We start from the raw sequence: 13260 nt of genomic DNA on the forward strand, positions 1-13260 counted from the left end.
TAATTTATACACAAAAAAGCACTACTTAAGGACACTGGAACAGCAGACTTGAACAAATCAAAAACATGTTATGTTCCTGGATTGGAAGACTCAGCATCATAAATATGTCAGTTCTTTCTAAATTAATCTGTAGTTTTAACCTGATCCCAATCAATTAACAATAAGCATTTTTAAAATTTAGAACTGGATAAGCTGATTCTAAATTCATGTGTAAAAATACATAAGCAAGAATAGCCTGGAAATTTTCAGAAAAGAAGAAAAATGAGAAGGGACTCCCTAATATATAAAATACAATTACAGTAGTTAAAATAAGCTGGAGCATGTTCATCAATAAAACATAATAGAAATGTCCAGAAATAAACCACAAAACACAAGATGTGATAAAAGTGGTGCTTCAAATTGAGGAGGAAAGTAAAATTATTCAATAAATAGTGTTGCAGTGAATGGATAGCAATTAGAAAAAAAATTTTTGGACTCCTACCTTATGCTTTGCATATAAATGAATTTCAGATAGATCATAGATCTAAGCATAAAAATAAACCCATAAAAGTACAAGAATAAAACATGGGGAAATGCTGTTGTAACTAATATCAACATGGGAAGGGCTTTCCAAGTATAACACAAAACTTAGATGCAATAAGGAAATGATTGGTAAATTTGTTTACATAATAATCACAGAAATTCTGCAGGAAACAAAACACAACAAAAACATCTTATGTAAACTAAAAACTGAGAAATAATTTATACAACATATATCAGAAGCAAATTCCTATAAATTAACAAAAAAAGACCAACTCTTTACTATAATATCTGGTTGAGGAGAGCAAAGGATATTGAAAAATAGTATACGCAAAAGGCAATGCAGATTACTCTTAAACCTGTAAAAATGATGCCAATATTCACCCAATTCTATACTACACAGAGATGCTATCTTTCTCTGATCAGACTGGTAAAAGCCAAAAAAAAAAAGTATAATAAGCATTTTATACCGTGTTGTTAGAGGGGCTGTAAATTGGTGCAACCTCAGTGTTCATCATCAAGTAAGTAAAGTGCATTCATAGTATCAAACACTATGCAGTCATTAAAATTACATACTCAAAGATTATCTCATGAATAACTGTGCTCATAATATACAATTAATTGTTAAAAACAGGATATAACATTCTATATAGTGTATGAAATAATTTTCTAAAAATATGCACATATGCATATCTTACACTTTTTTAATTTAATTTTTCATTTTTTAATTACAGTTGACATTCAATATTATTTTATATTGATTTCAGGTGTATAGCATAGTGGTTAGATATTTATATAACTTACAAAGAATCTCCCCTGTAAGTCTGGTACCCACCTGGTACCACATACAGTTATTACAATATTATTGAGTACATTCCTTATGCTCTGCTTTCCATCCCTGTGACTCTTTTGTAACTACCAATCTGTACTTCTCAATCCCTTCACCTTTGTTACCCAGCCCCCTACAACCCTCTCCTCTGGCAACCATCAGTTTGTTTGCTGCATGTATTAGTCTGATTCTGTTTTGTTTGTTCATTTATTTTATTCCTTATATTCCACATATAAGTGAAATCATAGGGTTTTTGTCTTTCTCTGTCTGACTTATTTCACTTAGCACAATACCCTCTAGGTCCACCCATTTTGTTGCAAATGGTAAGATTTCATTCTGTTTATGGCAGAGTAATATTCCATTGTGTACGGGGGTGGGCAAAAGTGGGTTTACAGTTGTTCATATGGAAAGTAATACAATAATTAATAAATAATAATTTATTCACAACTGTAAACCTACTTTTGCCCTCCCCTGTATATGTACCACTTCTTCTTTATGCAGTATGTATCAATGGGCACTTAGGTTGCTTCCATATCTGGACTATTGTAATAACACTGCAATAAACACTGTTTTGGATTCATTCAGATAAATACTCAGAAGTGGAATTGCTGGGTCATATGGCAGTTCTATTTTTAAGTTTTGGGGAACTTCCACACTGTTTTCCACAGTGGCTACACCCATTTGCAATCCCACCAACTGTGCACAAGGGTTCCCTTTTCGACAAATCCTGGCCAACACTTGTTTGTTGATTTATTGATGATAGCCATTCTGACAGTTGTGAGGTGATATTTCATTTTGATTTTAATTTGCATTTCTCTGATGACTAGTGATGTTGAGCATCTTTATATATATCTATTTGTATGTCTTCTTTGGAGAAGTATCTATTCAGGGCCTTTGCCCATTTTTCAATTGGATTGGTTTTGGGTTTTTTGGGGGGGTTTGGTGTTAAGTTGTCTAAGTTCTTTATGATTTTTGGGTATTAACCCCTTATCAGATGTATTATTGGAGAAAATCTCCCATTCAGGAGGTTATCTTTTAGTTTTGTTGACAGTTTCCTCTGGTGTGCAAAAAATTTTTAGTTTGATATAGTCCCATTTTGTTTATTTTTTTCTTTTGTTTCCCTTGCCTGAGAAGATATATAAACAAAAATATTTCTAAAAGCAACGTCAGAGTTTACTGCCTATATTTTCTTCTTCTAGAATTTTTATGGTTTCAAGTCTTTTAAGTAATCCATTTTGAGTTTATTCTTGTATATGCCCTCTCCCCTCTTCTCCCATACAATTTTCCCCATAGTAAATGGAATATTATTCTAAGAGCTCAGACCAAAACCCCCAGAGTTATTCCTGCATTCCTCATTTTTCCTGACACCCACATCTAATCTGTCAGGAAATCCTGGTTCGTTATCTTTAGCATACAATCAGAATCTAGTGGCTTCCTACCACCCCGCTGCCCCCATGCTGGTCCAAGCCACCATCATGTCTGTCCTGAACGGTAGCTCTCACCTCCCTGCTGGTCTCTGTGCCTCTACCCTTCACCCCCACCCTGGCCAGTGTTCAGTTCTGCATGCAGCCGTCATAGTGAATCTTCAAAAATACAAACTCCACCTCTCACTCCTCTGCTCCAAGCCACTCAAAGCCTTTTCAGTTTGCTCAAAGCAAAAGCCTGCGTCTTTATAATTCCCTAAAGGCACTGTGCAATTTCTTTCCCGCTCACCCCTTCCCCTTAACCTCCCTGGCCTGACGGGTATGATTTCTCCTCTGGGCCTCCGGTTTGTTGATCCCTCTGCTGGAAATGCTCTTCCCACAGAGGCCTGCAAGGCTCCCGCGTGCACCACCCGCCCCAGCCTTGGTCCAGTGGTCACCTTCTCGGAGAGGCCTGCCTGACGACTCTATATCACGCCCACCCGCCTCCCCTTCTCTACGGGCTGCCCCTCCTTTATTTTTCTCCACGGCATTGACCTGACACCCTAACGTTTCACTTCTTTACCTGTTTTGTCCGTCGCCCTCACTAGAGTGCAAGTTCCAGAAAGGGAGGAATTTTTGTTCTACCCACTGCTGTCCCCTCAAGTCCTGATGCAAACACCTCACAACAGAAGGCCCTCAACGTGTACTTGTCGACCCAATGAAAAATATTACCGTAAATACCCACCTTGGCGAGGGCGTGGGGAAAGAGGCCACCTGTCCCCTTGGGGCGGGGAGCATGACTCAGTGCCGTCGTTTCAGAGGCTTTGTGTCCTCACAGCGGAGCAGTCGCACTGGCCGGCTCAGCCCCGGCGGGCTGCTGAGTGTCCACCCGGCCCGGCCCGCAGGTTCTTCCCATTTGCCTCCTCCCTTAAATGGTCCCCTCCCCGCTCAGGTACCCACAGCACGAGACTCAAAATTCTCCCCCACGTGGCGTGTCCTTTAGTGCCTCTCGGCCACTGTATATTCTTTCTCTTGGGTTTCTTCTCCCTTTCTCTAGCCTAGACAATTCTGACTCTTCTAGGCTCAGTTGCAATGGCAAAGCCTCAGGAAGCCTTCACTGGACACCTTGGCAGTGTGACTCTTCTTTGGGTCTCAATAGGATTGTGTGTAGAATTTAATGACAACTCCAGTCATGGGTTCCATGCTGCACTGAACGTTTGGTTGGGTTCCTGTCTCCCAGTTAGGCTGAGAGCAAACTCCTAATGTCTTCATCTCTGTCTGGGTCTCTAAGGCGGTGCCAGCACCGCACTTCTGGTTGCATGAACAAATAATAAATCACTGAACATCTTTTCCCAAGTTTGTGTTCACTCTCACCTTTTCTAAGTAAAGTGCTTAAAAGTTGGTCGTATGACATGAAAATGACACATCTTCCTGGATACAACCAGGAACACAGGATCTCCAAACACTGTTCTGGAGTAGGGTGCTCCTCCTCGGAACACTCTAGGCATAATTTCTGTAGAGAAGTGAATGGCTTCCAGGATTGTTTCTCAGAAGGATAAGCTGAGCAGCAGCAACAGCTCTTGTTCCAAATTTGCTGCCACCATGTAAATGGAGAAATCCAGGCTATAATTTTTCTCATCTTCAGGAATGGCGATAGAATATATTTCTTGGTTTAGTTGCATAATTTTTATACAAAAACTTAAGGTTTTGGAATAAAATGGTCAACTGGGGCCCACTCCATGTTTTCCTTTCGTCAAGTCCCCAAAGACAGACACGCTTTTCATTCCTTTCTTTCCCTACATCTAAGATAACATCAGTGAGGCATGGCCCTAGCTTGTGTCACATGTTTTGAGTACACTGATCCACAGGGCCCGGAATCAAGTAACTCCACACCCTGAGAAGTGGCTCAAACCCAGGATGACACAATCTGCATTTGTCAAATCTCCAGTTGGAATAAGTAAGTAATTGTTTAAAGGCTCTTTGTTACATAATAATGTTTTATTCAGAAGGAGAAGAAAAGTTAGACTGATACAAAAGGCAATTCTTTCCTTTTCCTACTTTATCCCACAACCAAATCAATTCTTTGCTTTTGTGTAGTTAGTGCCTCCTCCGACTTCATGCAGTGGGACTTCTCCTAAGCTGCCTGCTGTTCGGTGGCAGGAGTCACACACCTCTCCAAGCAGCTGGAGAGAGAGACAGAGGGGAAGGAACCTGGTAATGGGTGGAGGTTATTTTTACATGTGGTTTGTCTCTATTTTGTTCAAGAACACAGGCTTGTTGTTTTCTTTAAATGTAGATTAACAAGAGCGCTCTTTCTGACCACGAGAGAATTGAAGCTAGACGGGAACATTTTAGTCTCCGGCCCCAGATTTTAAGTCTAGAGCAGAACACATCTCTTGATCTCTGAGGTAAATGTTCTTGACCTTTGTGCTCAGGCTGTGACTGGAGCACATTAGCAAAACAAAAGTCAACCTTGTGACTTGGACCAAGCTTGTTTTTCACATTCTTTTCTGTCTTACTAATACTAGGACCTAGCCCTGCATTAAAATACCATGCGACAGAAACTAAAGAACTTTTTCCATAACTAATACTTTCTACATGAGACCTGAATATTTCACTATGCAGGTTGAATTGGACAATCAAGTGTTTTGCCTCTTGAGCTTTGAATAAAATATTTTTTAGATCTAAATTTTTTAAACTTATAATGCAAGTAATAAGTAAAAATGCTCTGATCAAGCAAAATTGTATTTTTCTACCGTAGTCATCAATAAATTGAAGGACTTTTCTAGGCTAGGGTTTTAAAGGAACATCAACAAACCAGAAAAAAAGACACTTGAGTGTAGGGTTTTTATATAAAATGAGACTAGAAATCATTTACATTATAATTTTCATATTTGAGTGGGTAAAAAAGTATTTCACAAAAATTGCCTTTTAGTGTGAGGTTTAGTTTTCTAAACCTATCCTGCACATATCTTGCATTGACTAGTGTTTTTGTTGGCCTGGTGATCTTTTTTCCCCTTTTCCTGATAATTCCCCTAATTCTTTTGGAGGAAACTTCCTTCCGTGATGGAAGCTTCCAGTTATGATACCCAGCTCTCCACCCCCCAACTCCACCCCAGGCCAGTCTTGTTCTGCTGGCCCCAGTGTTTGAACATTCATGTGACCCAACACATCAGCCACCCCTGATATTTTTTCTACATGAGCTACTCATACGCTGGAGGGATGTGCACCCAGTGCTACCCGAGACTCATCTCCTTGTGGTAAAACAGACTGGTTTGCTCCTGTTGCAGACTGAAGACGTCAGAGAGCAACAGGTTTTCAAGAAGGAACTGAGAAAGATGCTGACTTTACTTGGGTCTCTGAAGTCTCCCAAAATGCAGTTCTTTCTTCAATGCTCTTGAGCTACTTCAGTATTTTCCCAGGAAGTCCACAGCATTGTTCCAGAAAATCCATCACCTCTTTACCCCAATCCAGTTCAAATTGGCGTTGGTTCTTGCAACCAAAGAGCTCTGACTTAACACCACCTATTTGAACATATATAGTATTGACATTTAATGGTACTTTCTGGAATAAAATTTATTGGCGAGAACTATAAAAATTGGCATAGCCAGTTTACTGTACTCTATTATGTAATGTATTACACATTGCCAGAAGCATTTAAAACAATTTGCCTGGACAACTTGCTTTTTAACTTGGCATCTGTTAAACTCTATTACAAAGCTTATATAAATTAAGAGGGACAGTAAATTAATGCTGAAATTAAGGACCTTTCCTTAGTCTGAAATTTGTTTCATTTTCTATTATTCAGAATACTTTTAAAGTACTATTGGTGTTTAAGAGATAAATTTGTACTATGCCTAAATTATGTAACACATCTATTTATACACATACAGATGATACTGCAAATATTCAAATACTTTATATTAACTAATAAGAGGGCTGGATCCTCATCTTTGATGTTTTGTTAACTAAGTCTAGGGTTGGGTGTGTTGCTTGGTTTCTCTGGGTCACAGGAGAATGAGGGTGTTGAAATAGATAGGATATCTTCCAGCTTTAAAGTCCGATGATTCCACAACTAGAAAAGAAGTTAGTTTTATTAAAAAAGGTTTTGCTGATTTTACAAAAAAATCAAACACAGCTTTTTACTCTTTCCTTTGGCCTGTTTACCAAAAACATTTTGTGAAAGTGTGATGTGGGGGGGAGGGGGAGAGGCTGAAACAAAAACACAAACCATCTGACACAAGTAAATGCAAACTATGTTGACCTTGGAAAAAGTTCTGTTGTATAAAGGACTCCAAATACATTGGCCTTGATGTTGAACTAATAGGTGGCCAAAAAAATTCTCCCAACCTCCCAAACCCTAAACAAACAAACAAACCCTTAAAAGTGCTATTTATATAATTTCAGAACCATGAAGGTATATTTTTAAAAAACATCAGCTATTTTTAACTGCCTCAGTGAAAGAGAAAAATTTTGAGCTTGGAATTAAAATGTCAAATGTAAAAACTGATAAACTTAGTACTTAAAGTATTTTTTAAATAAAATTATTAAGTACATTTCTTAAGAAATCAATAATGTATCAAATGTACATTATGAAATTAATGTTATACACCTTAAGATTTTAAAATACAATTCTTGGACAATTTTTCAAAAATTGATTTTGAAAGGCTAAAGAAAGAATCACAAATTTTCATTTTTGTTTTGTCCCTAAAGGCAAGAAGTACAGAACGACACACCAGTGCCGCAGTTCTGGCACCAACATCTCATAGTGTAGTGAGTGTGGTATGTTAGGCAATTTTGGTTGCAAGGAACTCCAACATGTGGCCTCAGGGAATAGGTATTGGGGTTTGGTTCCTGTTCATTCAGTTTGTAAAGAATGTATGTGCAAATTAGAAAAACTGAGATCTTAGCCATGATATCAGGCTTCCCAGGAATAACATAGTAGTTGAACAATCGAGCGTCCTAGGAGGAGAGGAATGCAAATTGAGTTTGGCTTTCTGGAACACAGACTTTGAAGGATGTTTAGAACCCAAGGCATCAGGAGGAATTTGTGAATCTTTTCTTTAGATCAGGGGTTCTCATCCCAATCATTTGAGGAGTGTTTTAAAAATGCCGATTTTGAGGCCCCATCAGCAAAGCCTTGTGTAGTACATCTGGGGAAGTACTAGGATCACTATGTGTTAAAAAGCTGAAGCTAGATTTTGAATACCCTGCTCTATGCGTGGCCTGATTTTGCTCTTCTCTTGGTATCCGCTTTGTGATTAACCCACTGCTATATGGCTCCCTCAACTTCTACTATTATGTGTCTTTCCTTGACCACAGACTCACTGTCTTACCTCCTTCTAACCTTAGCTCAGATATCACCTTCTCAGTGAGGTCTTCTGTGTTCCTACTATTAAAAATTGTACCCACCCCCTTGGCACTTCTAGTCCCCTTCCCTGCATTTTATTTACCCAACACTTATCACTTTCTAATATACTGTTTGACTTATTTATTGTTTATTGCCTGTCCCGTCCACCAGAATGCAAGACCCATGAGGCAGAACTTTTGTGTATTTTGTCTATACTGTATTCCCAGTGACTAAACCAGAGAAAATGCTTAATAAGTATTTGTTGAATGAATGACTGAATGGATGTGTGAATGGGTGTTTTCTGCTTAGTCATTGGCTGATATTAAGATCTGCTCACTGGTGATGTCAGGGCCCTTCTCACCCATGGCCACCACCCTCTGTGCCTCCTTTTGGATTCAGCTTGCCCAGTTGATTATCTGATTGGAGCAGCTTTTTGGAATTGAGTTTTTTCCCCAGGTAATTTCTGAATGGATATGACTTGGCTGTATATAGGTCAGGTGCTGTCCCAGAGTTATCAGCAGTGATTCTGGGATTACACAGTACAAACAGTACTGCCTGGGGCTGCCCCTTCAGCTGGGGCTGTGTGGAGGCAGTTTCTCTAAGAAGTTGGTTTTGGTGCAGGGTGAGGGTTTAGTAAATTACCTAACCCTGCTGAGCTTCAGGAAAATGGCCTTATAAACCTGTTTGTCTTAGCTCAGCGAGTTCTTCAGAAGTTCCAGGGAACAATGTTCGAGAAACACATGCACATAAAAGGTGTTTTCAATATTAACTTACTGCCCTAGCCGGTTTGGCTCAGTGGTTAGAGTGGTGGCCCCGGGACTGATGGGTCCCCAGTTGGATTCCAATCAAGGGCATGTATGTCAGTTGCAGGTTCGATCCCTGGTCCCAGTCGGGGCATGTGAGGAAGGTAACCAATTGATGTGTCTCCCTCACATCAATGTTTCTCTCTCTTCCACTCTCTGAAAATCAATGGAAAAAATATTCTCAGGTGAGGATTAAAAAAAGAAAGAAAATGTTAATTTATTATAAAGATAAAACAAGACGAGTGTGAGAAGTTATATAATTTTATTTTTTTATTTTTTGGAGAGAGAGGAAGGGAGAGGGAGAGAAACATCAATGTGAGAGCAAGGTATCGATTGGCTGCCTCCTACACCCCCGCTACTGGGGATGGAGCCACAGCCCAGGCATGGACCCTGACCGGGAATCGAACCGGCAACCTTTTGGTGCATGGGATGTTGCCCAACCAACTGAGCCACACTGGCCAGGGCAGAAGTTACATGATTTTAGATGATATTTAAATGTAGCATTTAATAAAAAGCCTAAGCAAATTCGTAGGGGAGAAATGAGGAATTTAGGAACTTGTTGCTTCAAGAAACTTTGGGATTCTTTCCCCCACCCCTGAATGTTTTTTATTTTTAATTTTAATTTTAATTTTTTAATATATCTTTATTGATTTCAAAGAGAGGAAAGGAGAGAGAGAGAGAGACAGAAACATCAATGATGAGAGAGTCATTGATCGAGCCCGCAACCAGGCAAGTGCCCTGACCGGGAATCGAACCTCAATCGCCTGGATCCTAGGCCAATGCTCAACCACTGAGCCACGCCCGGCCGGGCCTGAATGTTTTTTAAATGTTATTCTCATTTCACTGCTTTCTATTTGACAGGGGCTCCTGGTACATAACTTCCAAAATAGTATTTCAGAAGAGTAAATGCAAACATCTACACAGTCTCTAAAACTAAACTACACAAATACAGATTGGAGGAGATAGGGTTTCATAGCTGTTTGCATGTTAAAGACTGAAAAAATACTTTGGGGGTATTTTTGTTTGTTTTTAGTTGGCAAAAACTGTTTATAAACAGCGTAGGGTGGTAGAAAAATATTAATCAAACTGAATTTTGAAATATTATTCTAAGATTGCAGAAAATTGTACTTCTCTACTCCTCTCTTTATACCTGGAATATTGGAGTCAGTTCTAGATGCCACATTTGAAGAGGCATTAGGTTAGGTGAGAGTGTCTGGAGGAGATAAGTGGGGTATTTAAGTGAAGGGTGGTTTGAGAAGGCACATGCTCTGGTAGCTGTTCAAAGGCTATGTACAGAAAGGGAATTGGGCTGTTTTGTACTCAATATATATTAGTACTAGCTTCAGATCCACTGTATTCATATTTATAATAATGATTTAAAGCCCTATTATTATTCTTTTTTCCTTTTAGAGTTAAGCAAACTCATACTTGGAGCTGTTTTGCAATTGTCCAAGGTCATACAGCTAGGAAGTTATACACCATACTACTTTGTGTTTAAATTCAGCGGTGTTTCTCCAACACCATAGCTACCTACTAAATGTAGAGCAACTAGCAGGACTGTTCAAAGATAAATACTATTGTGAGGTAGTGAGTGGTTCACTACACTCGGGGTTCGCACATATACTCGACAGCTGTTTTGCTAGGATCTGGTAGTCCCCTCAATTTCCACATATATAATGACATGCTTATCTTATTAAACAAAATATTAAAAATGAACATTAATCATAGATCCAAAGGACCTCCAGAAGTGAGGCCTAGTGAGTTTAAGTGATTGAGCTTGTGCGTTCCAAAGCTATTAGAAAATTCAGCATCTGAACTTCTTCTCTGCATTTACCACCTAATGTTTTTTTCTGTTGCAGCAGTTACCCTTATCTAATAGCTGGGCAATAAAGTGTGGAACTAGAGGGTATGGAAAGAGGAAGGGCAGGGATGTTTTGTGGATTCCTAATATGAATTATTTGGCATACTCTTGCTTTATGAAAACAAGCAAAGAATGTGAGTGGCGGTAGGAGAGGGTTTAAAAAGATAAACAGAGAATGCTACCTAGTGAAAGAGAACAGAATTCTGGGGAAGGGTAAGGAAGGCAGGGACTATGGATTGAACTGTATCTCCCTCTTGTCGAGTAGGTGCGCAACACGTATTTGTTGAAAGTAATAATATCAACAAATATTTAAAGAGAACCTTCTTAGCACTCAGCGGTGTGCTCTGTCTGGAAGCCAAACATGACGTAAACAAAAGTCTCTACCCTTCTAAGGAACTCACAGTCTGGTAAGAAAAGACCACCAGGCAAAGCACTGGGCAAAAAGAGCGCTAACAGGGAGAGGAAAGAGCATCGAACTCAGGGCCAGCGGAGGGGAGGGTGTGGGCGCGAGAAAGGCGGGCGGGGCGGGTGCCGAGGAGGAGAGGCCTTGTCTTTACTGTCTTTAAGGCTGTTGGGGGGCTCACCTGGTTCCATGAGGGTTGATCCCAGACGGGACATATGCTAAGGCACAGGACAGGGACCGCTCGGTGTGTGCGACGTGTGGTGGGCGCCAGAGCTGGAGCTGCAGAGGTCGAGGGGTCGCAGAAGGGCCTGTGCGCCCCAGGGATCAACTCGATCCCGGCGTCCAGGTGCAGAGCCTCCCAGAGGCTGGAAAGCGGGAGGCTCTGCTTTGGGAGCGCCCCCGGCAGCCCATGGGCAGAAGCAGAAGTGAAATGGGAAGGCGAGTGGCCAAGAGGCCGCGGCGGCGGGCACAGGGGCACAGACCGTGGGGCGCGGAGCTGAGGAGGAGTTCAGTCAGGATTTCAAATCCGAGGACCTCGGGAGACGGGAACTTAGGTGCCTGGTCGTTGGAATGGCCGGATTTGGCCTAGGAATTAGGTGCTAGTGAAGTGAGTAACAGTGAGTCATAAGGAACGCCTGGGACGGGGAACACTCGCACGCACACAGACACACGCACGCACACACATGCACATGCACACGCACACACACGCGCACACGCACACACACACACACACACACGCACAGCTGCCCCGAGCTTGCATGTATTAGTCGATGACTCTTTTGAACCGAATTCAGGAAATGACAAAAATGAATTGCGCAATAAAATTAGAAGAATTAAGACTCTGAAGTCACTACATTTGGAGAAAAATAACCAGAGCTGGTGGATGTGGGGGAGTGGCCACCGTCAGAGGGCCATTTTGGACGGTCCAGTGGAAAGATCCCCACAGAAACACAAAGGCCGTGAACCCGGCCCCTCCTCACCACGACCCACTTCGCGCCCATCCCCCCCAGGTGCCTTCACCTTCAGCCGCCTCACGGACGGGGGTGGGGCTGGGGGGGGCATCTCGGGGCCTTTCCTGGAAGGTACCTGGGGGCAAAAGAATCCCAACACACTGCGGGGACAATGTCAGAATTTTGAAAAACTGCACCACGTCCTCGAACCTACGCCACGTTTCAGGATGAGAGCGGGCACGCCAAGGTGCCAAGCCGACAGGGCCCCCGTCCGCCCGGGGCTCGGGAGCCGCCACCTGCGCGCCGCGCCGGGACCGGTCCGCGGAGCCGCGCCTCGGGCCCCGCGCTCGCCCCGCCCCGCCCGGCTCCCGCGGGGCTGCGGCCCGCCCCCTTCCCAAGCTGGGCGGGGTCTCCGCGCGGCCGCTACCCAGGAGCTTGCGGGGCCCTGCGGACGCGGGTCGGGCCGCGGGCACTCGGAGGTCGCCGGCCGCCCGCGCCGCCGCCCCTGGCTTGACGCACGCAGGGGCCGGACGCGATTTGCCACGAGTGACTGAAGCCGCGCGCGCCGCCGCCGGCCCGCTCCGCCCCGCCCCCAGCCCGCCTGCTCCCGCCTCGCCTCGCCCTCTGCCCGCGTCCGTCCGCGTCCCCGCGTCCTCCCCGCCGCCCGGGATTGCCGGTGGCCAGCGCCAGCGCCAGCCAGGTGAGTGTGGCGCCGTGTGGCCCGGGCGGCCGGGCGGGAGGCACGCGCAGGCCTGCGGCGGGGCGGCGAGCGCGGGCGGGCGGCGGCGGCGGCGGCGGCGGCGGGCCCGGCTTTCTCCCCCGGGGCGGGCCGCTTGGCTGAGGGAAAGGCGCCCCGCCCGCCCGCCGCAGCCCCCGCGGCCGCCGCCGCAGACAAAGCGCCGGAGGTGGGAAGCCGGGCGGGCGCCCCTGCCTCCGCGCCGCCCGCCGGGTGCGGCCGCGGCCCGCACAGCCCGGGCCGCTCGCGTCTCGCCTCCCGACCGCCCTTCTTCATTTTGGGGTAAAAGGGACCCAGATCGTGCAACAGGTTTAGGCGTTAATCCGTATTTTCCGGCGTGCGGGACCAGATGTGGCGCCCGGCTCGGGGGCGACTCCCCGCGTCCGGCGCCCGCGGCTGGCTCCTT

At 43.9% G+C, this 13260-nt stretch overlaps 1 protein-coding gene across 1 annotated transcript in view; it reads left to right on the plus strand.

Annotated features, from left to right (window-relative positions):
* The first annotated feature begins 12529 nt into the window (after positions 1–12529).
* SESTD1 (SEC14 and spectrin domain containing 1) overlaps positions 12530–13260 on the plus strand; it is a 76483-nt gene continuing 75752 nt past the window's right edge. The window contains exon 1 of the mRNA XM_081143419.1: positions 12530–12818. The gene's annotated coding sequence lies outside the window, so the exon portion shown is untranslated. The remainder of the gene's footprint in view (positions 12819–13260) is intronic.

The sequence above is a fragment of the Miniopterus schreibersii genome, assembly GCF_964146895.1.
Source record: "Miniopterus schreibersii genome assembly, chromosome: 7".
In the NCBI taxonomy this organism is placed as follows: Eukaryota; Metazoa; Chordata; class Mammalia; order Chiroptera; family Miniopteridae; genus Miniopterus; species Miniopterus schreibersii.